This window comes from Copadichromis virginalis, linkage group LG22 (assembly GCF_057382275.1).
Source record: "Copadichromis virginalis isolate Kocher_CV1m ecotype Utaka linkage group LG22, C_Virginalis_male_GT1.1, whole genome shotgun sequence".
Lineage (NCBI taxonomy): Eukaryota > Metazoa > Chordata > Actinopteri > Cichliformes > Cichlidae > Copadichromis > Copadichromis virginalis.
The window spans coordinates 2,178,286-2,193,572 of record NC_140638.1 but is presented as its reverse complement, the minus strand read 5'-3'; the positions used below and the strand labels follow the sequence as shown (position 1 = coordinate 2,193,572).

The 15,287-nt window shown below is 48.4% G+C and overlaps 1 protein-coding gene across 3 annotated transcripts in view; it reads left to right on the top strand.

Annotated features, from left to right (window-relative positions):
- Window positions 1-15,287, top strand: part of LOC146682361 (zinc fingers and homeoboxes protein 2-like) — a 130,999-nt gene that overhangs the window by 24,878 nt on the left and 90,834 nt on the right. For all 3 annotated transcript variants that reach the window (XM_085445653.1, XM_085445654.1, XM_085445655.1), the window contains exon 2: window positions 12,564-12,722. The gene's annotated coding sequence lies outside the window, so the exon portion shown is untranslated. The remainder of the gene's footprint in view (window positions 1-12,563; window positions 12,723-15,287) is intronic.

Sequence of the window (15,287 nt, the reverse complement as noted above, 5' to 3'; positions counted from 1 at the left end):
CGGGGGACTTTAGGGGCAGGAAAACATCTGCAAGCCTGATTTTAATTAGGGAGGTACAGATCACCGTGTTTTTGGATGTTACTGCATTATTAACAAACGCTGTGATAGATGGAGCGCCTCACATTCAATCTGCTCTTTCTGCCTTTAAACCAAAAACAATGAGTGGAGCTGAATAACAAAGACGCCGCAGATTTCATTACTGATCTGGACGGCGGTGAAATCCCCCTCGAGTTATTGGTGAGGGGAAAGCAGAAATCTCGTGTTGCTGAGGACTCAATATGTCCGGATGACCGGTGCTCGACCGAGCTAATAACAGGATGGGACAAAGAGGCGACGAGCTGAATAAAGAGCGAATAGGAAAAAAAGAGGCTTCCCCACCTGCTGAGAAAGTAATAAAAACAGACACAACAGCTGTGACTGATCTGGAAACGCACACACAGTAAAAACATCTAATAAGGTTTCATTGATTATATTATGTCTGTGCAAGTGTGCAAAAGGCTTACCGGCGCACGCTCACAACGTGCGGTATTAAAGTGTGCGGACGGCTGCAGGAATCCTGCTTTAATTGTGCAGCAACAATAAAAAGTTGAGCAGACCCGTCAGCGTCGAGCTTTTCATTCACGTCTCCAGAATAACGGCTGGAAGAGGAGCGAGGTGTAATGTGTAATAACAGCAGCTTCAAATGTCAGCTTTAGAGCCGGCCTGTAAATCACTCCAGTGTAAACCCAGCTGACTTTTAAAGCCTGTATTTGTTTATCTTTGGGCAAACTGCCAAATCGGCCAATTCGGCACGCTGAATTAGCTGTTAGCATTTCCTCTTTGCAGCATTCCCATAAATGTACAGACGGCTATCGGCGGATCGCCTTTTTATTATGGGGAAATGTGGTTAGAAAAACATTCTTTTGTGTGTGATTTCTGAGTGGAGAGGTCACGTGTGCTCCTCTGCATCCTCGTGAAGCCCGAAGTGGTCATCTGAAGTCTGAAGATGTTCCTCCCAACAGCTCAGCCATCATTTATTACAGTTCATGGCTGCTGGAGGCTAATCCCCAAAGCCTGATTGGAGGATTTCACTGATGTGAGGAGCTTTCGGTTCCCTCTCTGTGAGACTTACACCAGTGTTTCTTGATTGAAACAAGGTTTGTTTGGTTTATTAGTTGCTTTCAAGCAGATCACAGAGAGATTTGTCAAACATGCAACACAGACTCATCGTCCTACTGTACGCGGTGTGATCTTGTTTGGTCACTTTCCAGCGGCCTGCGCTCAACCAGGAAGAATTATGAAAATTCACCAGAACCTGAGATATCATCTTCCTCGTGAGAACCTGATGTCTGCTTTCCACAGAGCTGTGGTTTGGTGTTTGGTGTGCTCTGCAGCTCGTGGATAATAGCCTGCAGCGCAGATGAGCAGCAACAGGGGGGATAAATAAGTAAGCACACTCCTTTTTAACTCTACACCCCCAGATTATTTCACTTTTCAAACAAGCGGTTCACTAAAACCTGCACTTCAAAACGAGTGCAGCAGTACTCGGCACACTCTGACGTGTAAATCAAAATGTCACTTTAACAGGTTCATCCCCAAAAACCCAGTAAATGATTGAAATGTGACCAGGATGTCATGTCACAGCCGCACGTCCACCTTTCACGGCCAGATGTCAGGTGTGCAGTGACAGTGCGGCCACATCTGGCCCACCCAACACTGGCTAGAGTAACAGGTCTGATTGAGTGATGGGTCCAAGTCACGGTCAGCATGCACGAGGTCGTCAGGGGGAGGAGTCTGCAGCCACGTGTATCAGTCATGGATGGGCCTCCGCAGAGCCTCAGCATCCTGACAGAGAGCAGAACAAAAGGCAGAAACATCCAAAGAAGAGCTTCAGGAAGTCTGGAGAAATGTTCCTGAAGATCCTCTCAGAGCTGACAGAGAGCTGCTCACATCAGATACTCATTTTAAAGTTAGAAGTGCACAAACTCTGTTTGTGTCTCTGATGTTTAAATCACAGCACCCATTTCTAATTTTCCACCAAACATCAAAAATGAGGGGTGACTCAGGACTTTTGCACAGTGCTGATGCAGGGTTGGGCTGTTTATGGTTTAATACAAGTTTAACATAAGCATTTATTCTGCGATGATGGGGGTCAGCCTGCCCTGCATGCCCCCGTCGGTGGTGGGTATGCAGGGTAGAGGTCACGAATGCGAGCGGCTGAACGAGCTTCCTCTGGAGGATGGCTCGGCTCAAAGACGGACGAGGACTTCGGATATCTGGCGGATGCTCGGAGAAGCTTTCCCGCCACACAGGAAGCCTCCCGGGTGCTTCCCTTTGTAGGTTTTCTGGGCACGCCCAACTGGGAAGAGACCCTGGGGTAGACCCAGAGCCCAGTGGTGAGATTATGTATCTCATCTGTCCTGGGAATGCCTGGAGATGTCCTCCCCAGGAGGAGCTGGGAAGTGTTTCTAGGGAGAAAGGATGTTTGGAATACCCTGCTCAGCCTGCTGCTGGTGTGACTGGATAAGTGGAAGATGATGGATGGAAACATGTTGTAATTTTATGGTGATGCTTCTTGGGCTGAAACAGAAAAAGTATCTTTTTGGGAAACGGCAAACACGAAAAACAAGAAGGAAAACCGCTCTGTCAACATGATGGATGCACGAATGCAGAATGTGCAGCAGGAAATTTGTTAGCTCTTTAACACAGCCTGTGTGTGTCTAACGCAGACACGAAGCCCCATCTTTAAAAACACATCACATAAATCGAATCCACGCATCAGGCTTTTGTTTGGCAGCGTTTCTCTGGGTTCGACTTTAAACTGAAATCCTTGCATTTTATTTCTGACTAAATCTGTGTTAGTCGAGTAACCGTGCTGGGGATTTTCCTTTTCTCCAGGCTAAAACCTCTGAGGCGGCCACCAAAAACACACAAACTGTACATCGGCCTCACAGTGGGAGCTTGATCTAAATACTCGTGGGCTCAGGACAAACTGTTCCACAGGTCGCCGCCACAGATTCCAGCACGCCGGCCGTTCTTTCGGCGATTAACGCGGCTGTGGCAAGGTTCAAGCTCCAGCTCAGGTTTGCTAATGAGCGAACAAACAGCCTCTAATAGGGCTGCGAATGCATAAACACGCTAATGCGGCTGGTAGAAGTCCGACTGGTGCAACGCGGTGGTGCTGCCCAAGCCTGTTACTAACCAATTATAGGACCAGCATGGCAGAGCTGAGGATTGGGTGAGGAGGCGGACGGGAGGGGGAGGTGGGAGAGGAAGAGGAGAGGCTCATCACCATCACTGCACATGCTCAGTGTGGCTGTGGCGAAGGGGGTGTGGTGCTATCAAAGTGTGTGTGTGTATGTACATGCGAGGGGGGGGGGTGAAGCAGGCAGTGGGTGGGTGTTTGACTCCATTCCTCCTCCTCCGTCCTCGGGGGATCACACGTTGTTTGTACTGTATTTTTGCACCACATGACTTGCAGATTTTTTCTTTTTGAAGATTTTTTTCCTCCCCCCCCCTTCACCCCCTCTCCCGTCCCTCCCTCCTCCCCTCACTGAGCGAGCGGCGTCTTGCCAGGCAGGAAAGGCAAAACAGCTGTGCCGGTGCCGAGCAGTTCCCCATTAACCGAGGAATTATGCAAGCAGGAAATTCAAATAAGATGCAGATGAGTGGAGGAGCCAGGCTCCAGCCGAATACCTCTCCCCCTCACCAGAAAAAACCCGACGAAAGCCTCCAGACTGCAGACTAACCCGACCCCGCAGTCTGGTTCCAAGTCCGGCGACTTGTCACCATTTTAACAGTTTGTTTCCCCACATCCGAGCGGCTCGCACTGCTGCAAAAAATGACATTAATGAACGCGCTGGAAGGAGGCAAAAGAGTGTGGCTGTTTAAATACAGAATGTGTAATGTTTTCACACCATTTCACACATTAATCTTGAGACATTAATTAGCTAAAACACACAAAAACCACGAGCAGCGAGACTGTCAGGCGCTCTTTTTGTGTTTTTTTTAACACCACGATCCATCTGGATGAATCCGCCGGATTACCGACGAGGCGGAGGGGAGGGGAGAAAGGGAGGTGTCACATTTACACGAAGGTTAATATGGAGATACAGCAGCGAAAGTGAAATGAAGGGGGTGTGTTCGCACCCACCAATAGGAGGCGAGGAGCGCGTGACGTATCGGCTTTCACTGCGAGAGTGTACACGCTCGCTGCTCGCCCGGGGAGGGTGCACAGATTAATGTGGATGTTAAAGGCCTTTAAAGAGCGCTTAAAGGAAATGAATGATGCTGCTGCTTTCCTGCACACGGCCTATAAAGGGTGAGACGTGCACGCCTCCGCAGCACAGATGCTTTTCCCTCATTGTTGTTTAACATGAACACATTCAGCTCGTGATCATTTCTCTTATTTAGATGAATCCAGCGTTCAGGTGCGGTACAGATAATGTACGACGCAGATGTAGTCACGGTGGCTGTCGCGAGCTGAGCTGGCTGCTTCCCATGAAGCTAATAAGATACACTCATTATTGTTCAGTTTGTCCAAAAACAAAAACCCTCAGCGTGCTGAGAGGAGAGTCCATCTGTTAGGCGAAGCTCCGATTCAGGAGATGCGGTTTTGTCCTGGTCCTGGAACTCTGGACCAGCTCTGGATGCTGGACCAGCTGGGGTGCGTGGGACTTTCCTGCATGTGTTTTTTGGATTCTGGGATGTCTGTGGGCATCGACCCTGATGTGGATGTTTGGTCCCAGCGATCGGGCAGTAAGGAAGACTCGTGGGCGTTGGCTCTGCTGACCCTGATTGTGTGTTTACACCTCTGCGTTCGTCATTATTAACCTCCGGCTCTCGTCCACTGCGTGTCTTTGTCTTGTCGTCCTCCCCTCACCCCCCACCTCCCTGAGCCTGGAGGTGTCTTTCCGTTAAAAGGGCATTTTTTCTTCCCACTGTCGCCAAGTGCTTGCTCACAGCAGGTCGTTTGATTGTTGGGGTTTCTCCTGCAGGGTCTTTACCTATATAAATAAAATTGAATTGATGTGAAGCTGAGGGTGGAGGGCTCGGTGTTCTCAGGATCTCAGCTCTTCACAGATGTTTGTCATTTGGTTTCATCCAGCAACGATCTCCAGCTGGGGCAGCTGGGGTGGGAGTTAGCACCTCTGAGTCCAGGGACGAGGTTCTGGAGGGTGGAGTGGGAGTTTCCCGGTCGCTGTGTGGGGATGTTGTAAACTTCTTGGATGCTCTTTTAGTAAAATCCACAACGAGCCACGTTTTTAAAAATCTATTAATTCTGTTAAAAAGGCACCAACTCCAAACAAGTGAGAGGTGTAGAAATGTAACCCCTTCCAGCTGTTGTGACGGGCGAGTGGGTTTACCTGTACGCACCAAAGCTGTTTTTCATAGCAGGCTGTAACATGCTTATTTGTGACACTTGGGAGTGTTTGGGGGTCGATGTTGGACCTGAAAGATGTCCCAAACCTGAGCTCCTTGTGTATTGTTGTGCATAAACAAAGCATGTGTATATTAAAGTTGGGTTCTGGAGAGCAACAGGGGACTGGATTTGAAGTAATGCCAGGTTAAAAAACACTGGCTGCTTTGGGATATTTCCATCAGTGTCCATAAACAAAGCTAATGAATAGAAATAGAAATAAATATTCTGTGCGGCCTAAACTACGTCAAAAAAACTCCTGGAGAGCAGTGCAGCTGTGAAAGCTCTGCCTACTTTTCTCCACACTCAAAGTCTGCGAAAAGCACATCAGCAAGCTTTATCTAATGATCTGATGTCAGAACTGGAGCCACGTAATCAAATCAAGACATACCAGAATCTCAAGACAAACTTGTCAGCTGTACGACATCACACAGGAGAACATGAAGACCAGTGACGGGCCCGCATCGCTGAGATCTCTTTAGGCATGTTAAACAAACCTGAACTGAGTCTGCTGTGGGGCGTTTGCATTCCTCCGACGAGCTTCCCGGTGTTTGACAGATATGAAGATGAAAGACAGTCTTTGGAGGCGTGTTTCAGGAAGAGCTAAAGCAGGAAGGAGTGCAGCGAATAAATGAAGTCCTGTTTGAATCCGCGTTCACAAACGCTCCGATTTCACTGAGAAACGTTGAGCTTACTGTCTGTCAGCAGGTCTCGTGTCACCGTCGTTGTGTGGAAATCCCCACAGTGTCACTAATATGCTGTCATTAAGCCAAAAACAAACACAGCTCTTCTTCACTTCCTTAAAACTTCAGATTTTTGCCACATTTGATGTTTTTAGCCGAGTAAAGTAAAACAAAAGGTGAAGTCAGAGAGCTGTATATCAGAGTTAATTCCCTCTAAAAGCAAACTGGAGTTGCTGGCACGATGAAGCACCAGTCAGACTGGTGGAGCAGATTTCAAGGTGAAGAGAACGCCTGTCAGAGCTCCTCGACGTTTCACCGCCGTGAAAATAAGGCCGTGTATTAAACATCCTCCTCGGATTCCTGAACATGCTGAGAGTTATTCTGTGCTTCCTGAAACTCTGCTCTGCAAACCGGCCGGTTACTCCGAGGATCGAGTTTAAGCAGCCAAACTTGCAGGAAGCTGCAGTTCCTCTAATGGCCACTTGGTGCTGTTTTACAGCAGGGATTGATGCTGGGGCCTTGGCTTCCTGTTCCTGTTGCCCGTAACCTCCAGAAGCCATCAGGCCATGGTTGTTGAGCCGAGGAGTTCCCAGTTTGGGTCTCTACCAACTCCTGAGGAAAAATATCCGGATCTTTAGCTGCGAGATGTTCCACTTTCTGCACCGGCGGCTCTCCGGCTGTGTGCTCGCTGCTCAGTGCCGGGCAGGTACTGAACACCAGGATCACGAAGGCTGGATGGAAGCTGAGACTGAAGCAGGCCTGACAGCAGTGATGTCACTGATGTTCAGTCATTTTATTTTCATGTGCTTATGCAGACGTGGCTGCACACAGGTATAAAAGACACTCATCAGATAAATGCAGTTTAAGTGTGGGGGTGTGCTGTTCTCTCTGCAGCCACAGGGAAGGGGCGGTTACTGGATGTAACTCCTGGTCTCCGAGCATGTGAGCAGCTCCCGTCAGTCTGCGGCCTGCTGCGGTCTCTGTTCCCACCCTGCATGAGCTGCAGAACCAGAGCTGAACTTTAAAGAGGCTCCGCAGAACTGCACATGTGGAGAAAACTTTCTGTAGCTCACTGGCTTTAATCACACCTGTGCTAATACTTCCAAAGACAAATTGTGTCTTTGCTAAAGGATGTTTGGTACCCAGAGTCGTCTACAGCTTGGTGGGTCAGAGTTTGCACCACAAAAAAAGTGGGTAGCAGTTAAACAAATCACCCATCCATCCATCCGCTTATCCTTTTCAGGGGCGCAGGGGGCGCTGGAGCCTATCCCAGCTGTCATAGGGCGAGAGGCGGGGTACACCCTGGACAGGTCGCCAGTCTGTCGCAGGGCCAACACACAGGGACAGACAACCATTCACACTCATATTCACTCCTATGGTCAATGTAGATTAATCAATTAACCTATCCCCACAAACAAATCATTCATAGTTTATTCTAGAGGATGTTTAATGTTAACGCCAGTTAAAAGTTGTTATGGTGCCACACACCACATGCTGGCGCTGCAGCGCCCCCTGTCTGTCTGTGATGGGTTACCATGCGGATGCTAACTTGCTAGCGTCAGCTGCACTCTGTAATCCAGCCGCGTCCTGTGTGCTGGATGGATCTGGCCGTACGGTCGACCTCGGCATGTTGCTAAATGAGTGCAGACAAAGTGGAATTCAAACATTACTTTTGTGCATGCACTGATGGCGTGCTCGCCGCACACACCTGGACCTCTCTCCCGCTGCAGCCGGCTGATCTTTCTTGCACTGCAGAAATTACTGTGATTCAGTTTTAATAAAACAAATAACAAGTGGAGCTGTGGCGCTGAAACGAACCTCGTGTGAAACGAATCAGAGGACATTGTTTCACAGGAAGCAGCCCTGCACCTTCAGATCTGTTCTGCTGTTACTGTAAACAGGAATCTGCGCTTTAATTGACCCGATTGATTAAATTCAGGTTAGGACAAAAACAGCGACAGACAGACAGACAGACGCCCCCTCAGTACCGCCACTTCAGGAGAAAGCCCACAAAGCTAATTAATTGGGGCCGACCGGCTGATTTGCATGTTTTGTAAGCACTAATTAAGATATGCAAAATATCCAGATGAACGCTAGGCGGCTCGGCGGCACAGAGGTACGGACGGCAAAACAGACGGAGGCCGCGTCCTGCGGCGGGGCATTAATCCGAGAGTCGCTACGCCACAGCAGCAGGAAGTGCAGCGTGTAGGGGAATTCATCCCGGTGACACTTTTATATTAACAGAGCAGGGACGGCCGAACGTGTCGTGGAAGGGTTAGGGTTAGTGCACACGGGCAGGTGTAGAGCCCTCGTAGGTGTGCACGAGTCAGAGTCTCAGAAACTGAGTTTGAGAGCAAAGAGTCTGAGGAGGCTCCGGTCCAACAAGCTCAAGCTCATTCGTGCAGATGACCTGGGCGACGGTTTACTTAGACACCAGGAGACCTGGGACGCTGCATGCAGAGGAGCAGTGTGCTTTATTATCATACACGTCACTCAGACAGCACAGCCGGCCTTCTGAAGGTCTTTCAAAGATTTTCTTTGGTCTTGGGCTGCTTTTTCCCTCTGGTCTTTGTACCTGATCACCTTCACTTAGCTCTGCAATTTGAGTCATTCAGGCATGAAAAGGATGAATCGGTGTTGTGTCTACACAACAGAAGAATTGTATCTTTAGGCACTTTGTTAGCAGCAGCCTGTCACAGAAACACATCATTTGTTCTCATTTCTTTAGTTCAATCTGTGACAAATACCAAAGATAATACAGTTTGACATAAAATAGTGTTTTTGCACCAACAGGCTGATTCCTGAAGAGCTGTTAGCTGAAATGTTGGCATATTTCAGTGTCCTTAAAAGTTTAAAGAAATCGGAGGACAAAAGCAGTGTCTGAAGAAGGTCGGCTGTCAAGAAGCCATTTGTAGGGAAGGGAAACGGGAAGAAAAGGCTGAGGGATGAAGGACAGATAATCGGAGGAAACGGGGCTGATGGAGCATCTGTGTGAGTCATCTGGGAAACACGGTGGAGGCTCCGTCAGGATTTGAGGCTGAATTTCAGTCGGTGGTGTCGGAGCTCTTTTTACAATGTCTGGAATTATTAACACAGAGAAAAGTAGCATCGCACCAGAACCTTCTGGAAGGCATCGACTGACAGCAGCTCCCTTTTTCCTGGAAAGCGTGGAGAACTGTTCCCGAAGATGATTTCAGGAAATGATAAGGAAGCTTGTGTAAGAGAGCTCAGGCCAACACGCCGCACTCTGTTTTGCTTCTATTTCCATATATGTATGCACACGTTACACAAACAGCCCATTCATTTGTACAGGAGAGCACAAATAAACACAGTAAGAGTGGAGATGATCACACACACACACACACTGGTCCCAGAGCAGAGCTGCTTCGTATCAGGTTGGTGATGGATGGAGGATGAGGTCAGTCCTGAGGGGGATCCAGACTCTGTGGAAAAGACCTGTTGTTGTCTCTGAGTGTGTGTGTGTCTCCCTGCTGCGCTGCAGTCCTCTGATGATCTCATCCACTCACTCGCAGAGCTTTAGCAACCTACACACAGGCGCTCATCGCGGGGAAAATGCTGCCGGTGATTCCCTCTTAGAGGAGCTTCATAATGTTTCGATGTTAATCTGTGACCAGGCTGGCTGTGAGTAAATAATGATTATATTAAACATGAGTCAGACTTTGTGCTGCACAGAAAGCAGGAACGAAAGTTTCTAAAGGTCAAAACTCCTGAAACGAATAACGCTTAAAATCAGGTACGCTGAACCTGAACGCTCGTCCTCTGCTCCTCGTTTCACCGCGAGTGCAGAGCGACCAGCCGGCTGCCGTAAACGCCGTCGAGCCAAAGTCTCATTTTGCTGATCTAAACGCGAGGCGTGATGCAGAGTTGGGGCCAAAGTTTCCGATGGGCCTAACCTCCGCTCTGTGCTCGTACACACGTATCCAATTTCCTGCCAAATACTGAGCTTGCTGTGCAGCTGAGGCTGCGCTCCAGTGCTGAGTGAAACTGCAGTATTTCCTCCGTTACTTTGCACGAGCAGCAGGTGCCGGGCTCGGCCTCAGAGCGAGGGGGGAGGAGCTCGGAGTACCCCTCCTCCACTCCTCCACACTGGAAGGAGTTGGCTGAGGTGATTCGGGGATCTGACTAGGACGCCTCCCGGGCGATGGCGGTCAACCACGTCCTGCGGGGAGGAGACCCCGACACGCCAGAGGAGATCATAACTGTCACCTGACTCGGGAACGCCTCTGTGTCCCGCCAGAAGAGCTCGAGGCCCGAGCGTCTCGGTGTCAGAAAAGAGATGGATGGAGGAGCTTGTTGCTCCACCCTCTCGTCCAACATGGCAGCGGATAAAATGCTAAAATAAAAGCTTCACAAACCTGCGGGCGCCATCACTGCGGCTGGCACTCTGGCTGATTCTGAGGTCTTTACAGCAGCGCTTTCACACTGTGAACCCTGCAAAACAAACTTGTTTCTATATGAGTAAGGCTTTTTTTAGTGCATCGATCCACGCGGCAGAAAAACTGCTGAGTGCAGCCTGTAGTGAAGGCTGGCTGCTCTTTAGCTGCTGTGCGTCCTCCAAACTCAGGCTTTACCTTCAGGCTGAAGATGAGGATTCAGTGTGGTTAATGCAAACCTGAGCACGGCACTAAAATAATGCAAACACACACACACACACACACACACACACACACACACACACACACACACACACACACACACACACACACACACTGAAACAAACCAAGGACTGCTCACTGTTAAGCTGCAAACCCTGATGAAGCGCGTTTACGTGTGCAGGCGGGTTTCAGCGATCGATGATTGCCTCCTTCATGTCTCCTCTTCCTGTTCCTTGTCATTGGCTTGTGCTCGTGCGTGGATGCTAACGGCCTTAACTGTGGGGTTCAGTAGTCACGTACAGCCTGGCACAGCTGATTGGCTCTGTGGTCCAAGTCACGCCATCGTTTGTGTTACATTAAGCTCAGGAGAACCTCTACCGGACAGGAAGTCTGGCACCGCTTCCTCGTTGCACTGCCGGGCGTCTCATTTGATCTCATTTGATTGAGCGCTGCCGTAAAGCTGAGCCGGGGTTAACTGTTTCTGCCACCTCCCCGCCGTGGCGACGCTGCGGCCTCGTTAAATTAAACGAGCTGCGAGTTTTCCTGCCGAACAGTCGTCTGCAGAGCGCAGCACAGCTGCGACAGCGTGTGGCAAAGGTAGATCACCTGTGGCCTCAGTCACTGCTGCTTCTATATATTTCAGATGTTTAATGGAGGGAGAGACGCCCCCTAGTGGCAAACACAGATATCCTGTGTATTAAAACTGAACATAATGAGCGAGGAAAGAGAAACAAAGTAGCCCCGCCCCAAGGCGCCCCCATATTCACTCTGATTGGACTGACTCTGGAACAAATCCAGCTGAACAAAAACCAGATTGAGCGACTTGATGCAGTTGTTAAATAGGTTTTGTTGCTTAAATGTGTTTTGCAGCCCAGGAAACTTCACATAGAAATCTCCTGCACTTAGAAAGTAATGAGGGTTCGGAAATACTGTAAAAAATAAAGAAAGAATGCCCCGCCCTCTGCACACAGACGGCCTGAAACTCAGAGTTTTGCATTACTTCAACTGATGTGCCAGAGGGGTAAACAGTTTTTCATACCAGGCTGTAAACATGTTTGTTCCAGCATTACTGACTGGTGGAGCCTCCGGTGGCCGTCAGAGGAACTGCAGCTTTGTGTTGGCTTCATTTCTCCGTGCTCAGGTTGCCGCTCGGTCTCTCCTCTGATTCTTATTTTTTCATTTATTTTTTTCTGTGCTCCTCTCTCTCCGTCTCGCTCTCACTCCGTTGCTTCCTCCCTTCTCGATTTTGGCATGTTACCACGGTAACCCACTGCCTCCTTTATTGGGCCAAGTTGTGGTGCAGTTTTTAAGGCCCGTGCTGGGTTCAGACCACACAAACACAGTCGCACAACACTCAGGAACACCTGCTATCACACTCACAATCATCAACACCTCAACATGATCTGTTTGCATCTGCCATCCACACACACACACACACACACACACACACAGACACACACAGACACACACACACACACACACAGACACACAGACACACACAGACACACACACACACACACACACACAGACACACACAGACACACACACACAGACACAGACACACACACACACACACACACACACACACACAGACACACACACACAGACACACACATACACATACACACAGACACACACACACACAGACACAGACACACACACACACACACACACAGACACACACACAGACACACACACACACACACAGACACACACACACACACACAGACACACACAGACACACACACACACACACACAGACACACACAGACACACACACACACACACACACACACACACACACTCTCGATGTGATCCATCTTTAGTTTTCTCTCACACTTGGCTGACGTCTCTCTCCTCTTTCAGACCCCGCGGGAGATTACCCAGAGTGCTGCTGGCCTGAGCTTCCAGAAGATAAAGAGGAAGAGGAGAGAGAGGAGAACGGACAGAGTTCGGAGGAGGAGGTGGAGCCTCAGGAAGAGCCCCTCCCCCTCCAGTGAAGCCCCTCCCTTTAGAGGAAGTGCAGTGAGTACCAGCTTTTTATGTCACCATCCCACTACTGCTCACTACCAGAGGTCATATCCCAGAATGCATTTCATACCCTGAGACCACACTGTACCGTTACCACTGCCTGCTGCCCATTTTTTCATATCGGTCGGTCATCATCTTTCCTTCCTCTGTTTCTTGCACAGATCTTGTGGACACATTTGTTGCTGCTTTCTCTGATGGTAAATGTGCTTTCTGTCACGTATACATGTTACCCTGCTGGGCGCTCATACCCGCCTGTTAATTCTGCTGTAATTAGAGCAGACGTAGCGTTTCTGAGGAGCGCACTGATCTGACCGAAAGAAGCCGCTCTCCAGTTTTTGTGAGGTTAGTTTTGAAGATGCGTCGCAGCGTTTACCAAAAAGCATCTGATGTTAGCGTCTCTGTGCTCATAGCTACCAACAGAAGTGACAGTGATGATAGTACCGTGAGCTCCACCTTGTGGTTCAGATTGGCATTGCATGAGAGTACAGCGCGGACTTGTTTCCAGTTCGGTTGACGTCTCGGACTCTTTGTATATATTCTTTCATTTAAAAGTAAATTGGGCTCCAACACATTTGGTGTGAAATTCACGTGTGTGCACCTGGTGAAGGTGCGTCTGCTCTTTCGTTTGGGTTGCACTTTAGTCATCGTGCAGCTCTCCACACTCGCACAGTTGTAATTATTCACACTGATTTGTGGTGTGGTTCAAAGCCGGTTGTGGATCACTGCATACATTTATTGATTAAACAGGACGGCCTCAAATATAAATTTAATTGGTTAGTTTATAACGTGTGTGTGTGTGTGTGTGTGTGTGTGTTTACATATCTTTGCGGGGACCAACAGTCCTTATGGGGACGAGGAGTTTTTCCCTATAAGTTTGTGTGTGTGAGTGTGTGAGAGTTTTCCTTTTCTGAGTGAGGTTAGCCAAATGTTGTGGGACTGTGGTGCGGAGCTGTGTGAAGTGTTGAAATCTCGTGTTGCTTTTCTTTCTTTTTGCCAGTTTCTGTCAAGTCAAGTTTGATTTTAATCTGAAGTTTAACAACAGCATTAAATTTAACGCCATCTTTTGACGGCGGTCTCCAGGGATGCGATCGTGTCGTCGTATCATTTAAAAGCACGTTCTGCATCCAGAAGAAGCTCAGGTTTCATCTAAAGCAGCTGACCACTGCTGTCACTAACTCTGTATAAATTAAAGTTAGAAATCAGAAGCTTTTTGGACCCAGTGCAGAACGATGGTCCGGTCTTTATGTTTTTGAGCTCCTCACAGAGGCAGAAACATCAGTGAGCTATCGATCAATCAATCAGAATATTTTGTTAATCCCAGAGGAAATTATGTTGCCACGGTTCCTCCCGGACCGTGCGAGCAGTAAATGAAATGATACAGAAAATTACAGCATTATAAACTATAAGAAAATAAATACATCAGTGAATCACACACAGTATGTGTAGGAGCCCTCCTCATCACACTGATAGTGAACGTGTTGTTTCCTGTGTCGAGGATGTGCAGAGGTTTGGGGTGAAGTTTGACCCACAGATGAAGCTCGTGTTTTTTTCTCCTGTGGAAAATCGTTTTGGTCCTTTTAACAGAAATAAGTCGTAAATCATTTCTCACTTTTATTCGACTCTGTCGACTGCAGCACGCTGCCTGTTGGTTTCCATGCTCATCCTCTAGGTTTGGCTAAATGTGCACGTTTGCAGGAGTTACCTTCAGGCCCTTTGAACTTCCTGGGAGACGTGTTATTGCTCCCAAATGGGCTGAAGTTGCATAAGCAGCTGCGTCTTTGTGAACAGCTCAGATTAATTCCAGCTTTTCAAATGTAACTGTTCGCTGATGTTCTTTGTTTTCTATTAACAGTAACTGAACATCTTTTAGGTCTCGAACTAAACCGTCGCCTATAAAAAGTTAATGTATAAAGTCTAAAGTCATCTTCCTGTCACTGGATGGACAAACGTGTGGATCATTTACTTTGGTGTCAGGAGCTGACGTGCTGCTCGGCTCTCTGTGGGAAACTGTTGATCTGTAGTAAAATGTGCCGCAGCCTGAAACGTCACAAATGAGTCACCAATCCTGCGGTCGCATTAATTCACTGAGCGCTCTGGTTTTGATGTTACCGGGGACAATGGCGAACTCTGAGGTTAAGGTTTTAAGTCCATCTTAAAAGATTTTCGTAACTATTTTTAAAGCCCGGTAGAAATGCAGCCACATAAACTAGTGCAACAGGGGTTTTTGGAAGAGTTGTGCTTGCATAACGCGCATTCAGCTCATCCCGGGTCGCAGTTTCCTTCCACAAACTGCTCTTTGCACAAGTGATCGCAACATCAAAAGCATTATAATCCAGAAACGCACTTTATCGATCCGATCAGCTGTTCATTGCACTTCGTACATTGGAATAAACGTCAGCGTGGGTTGCATGTCCGCCATTACCTGCGAAAACCAGAAGTGACATCACTTTAGGTGGGAAATGGAGTTTTGTCCCCTACAGGGTCTTTCAAAGGTTTACTGTTGTCATGTTTGACTTTCTGTACAGTTTCTCAGCTTTGAGCTCAAACTGCACTGTTGGA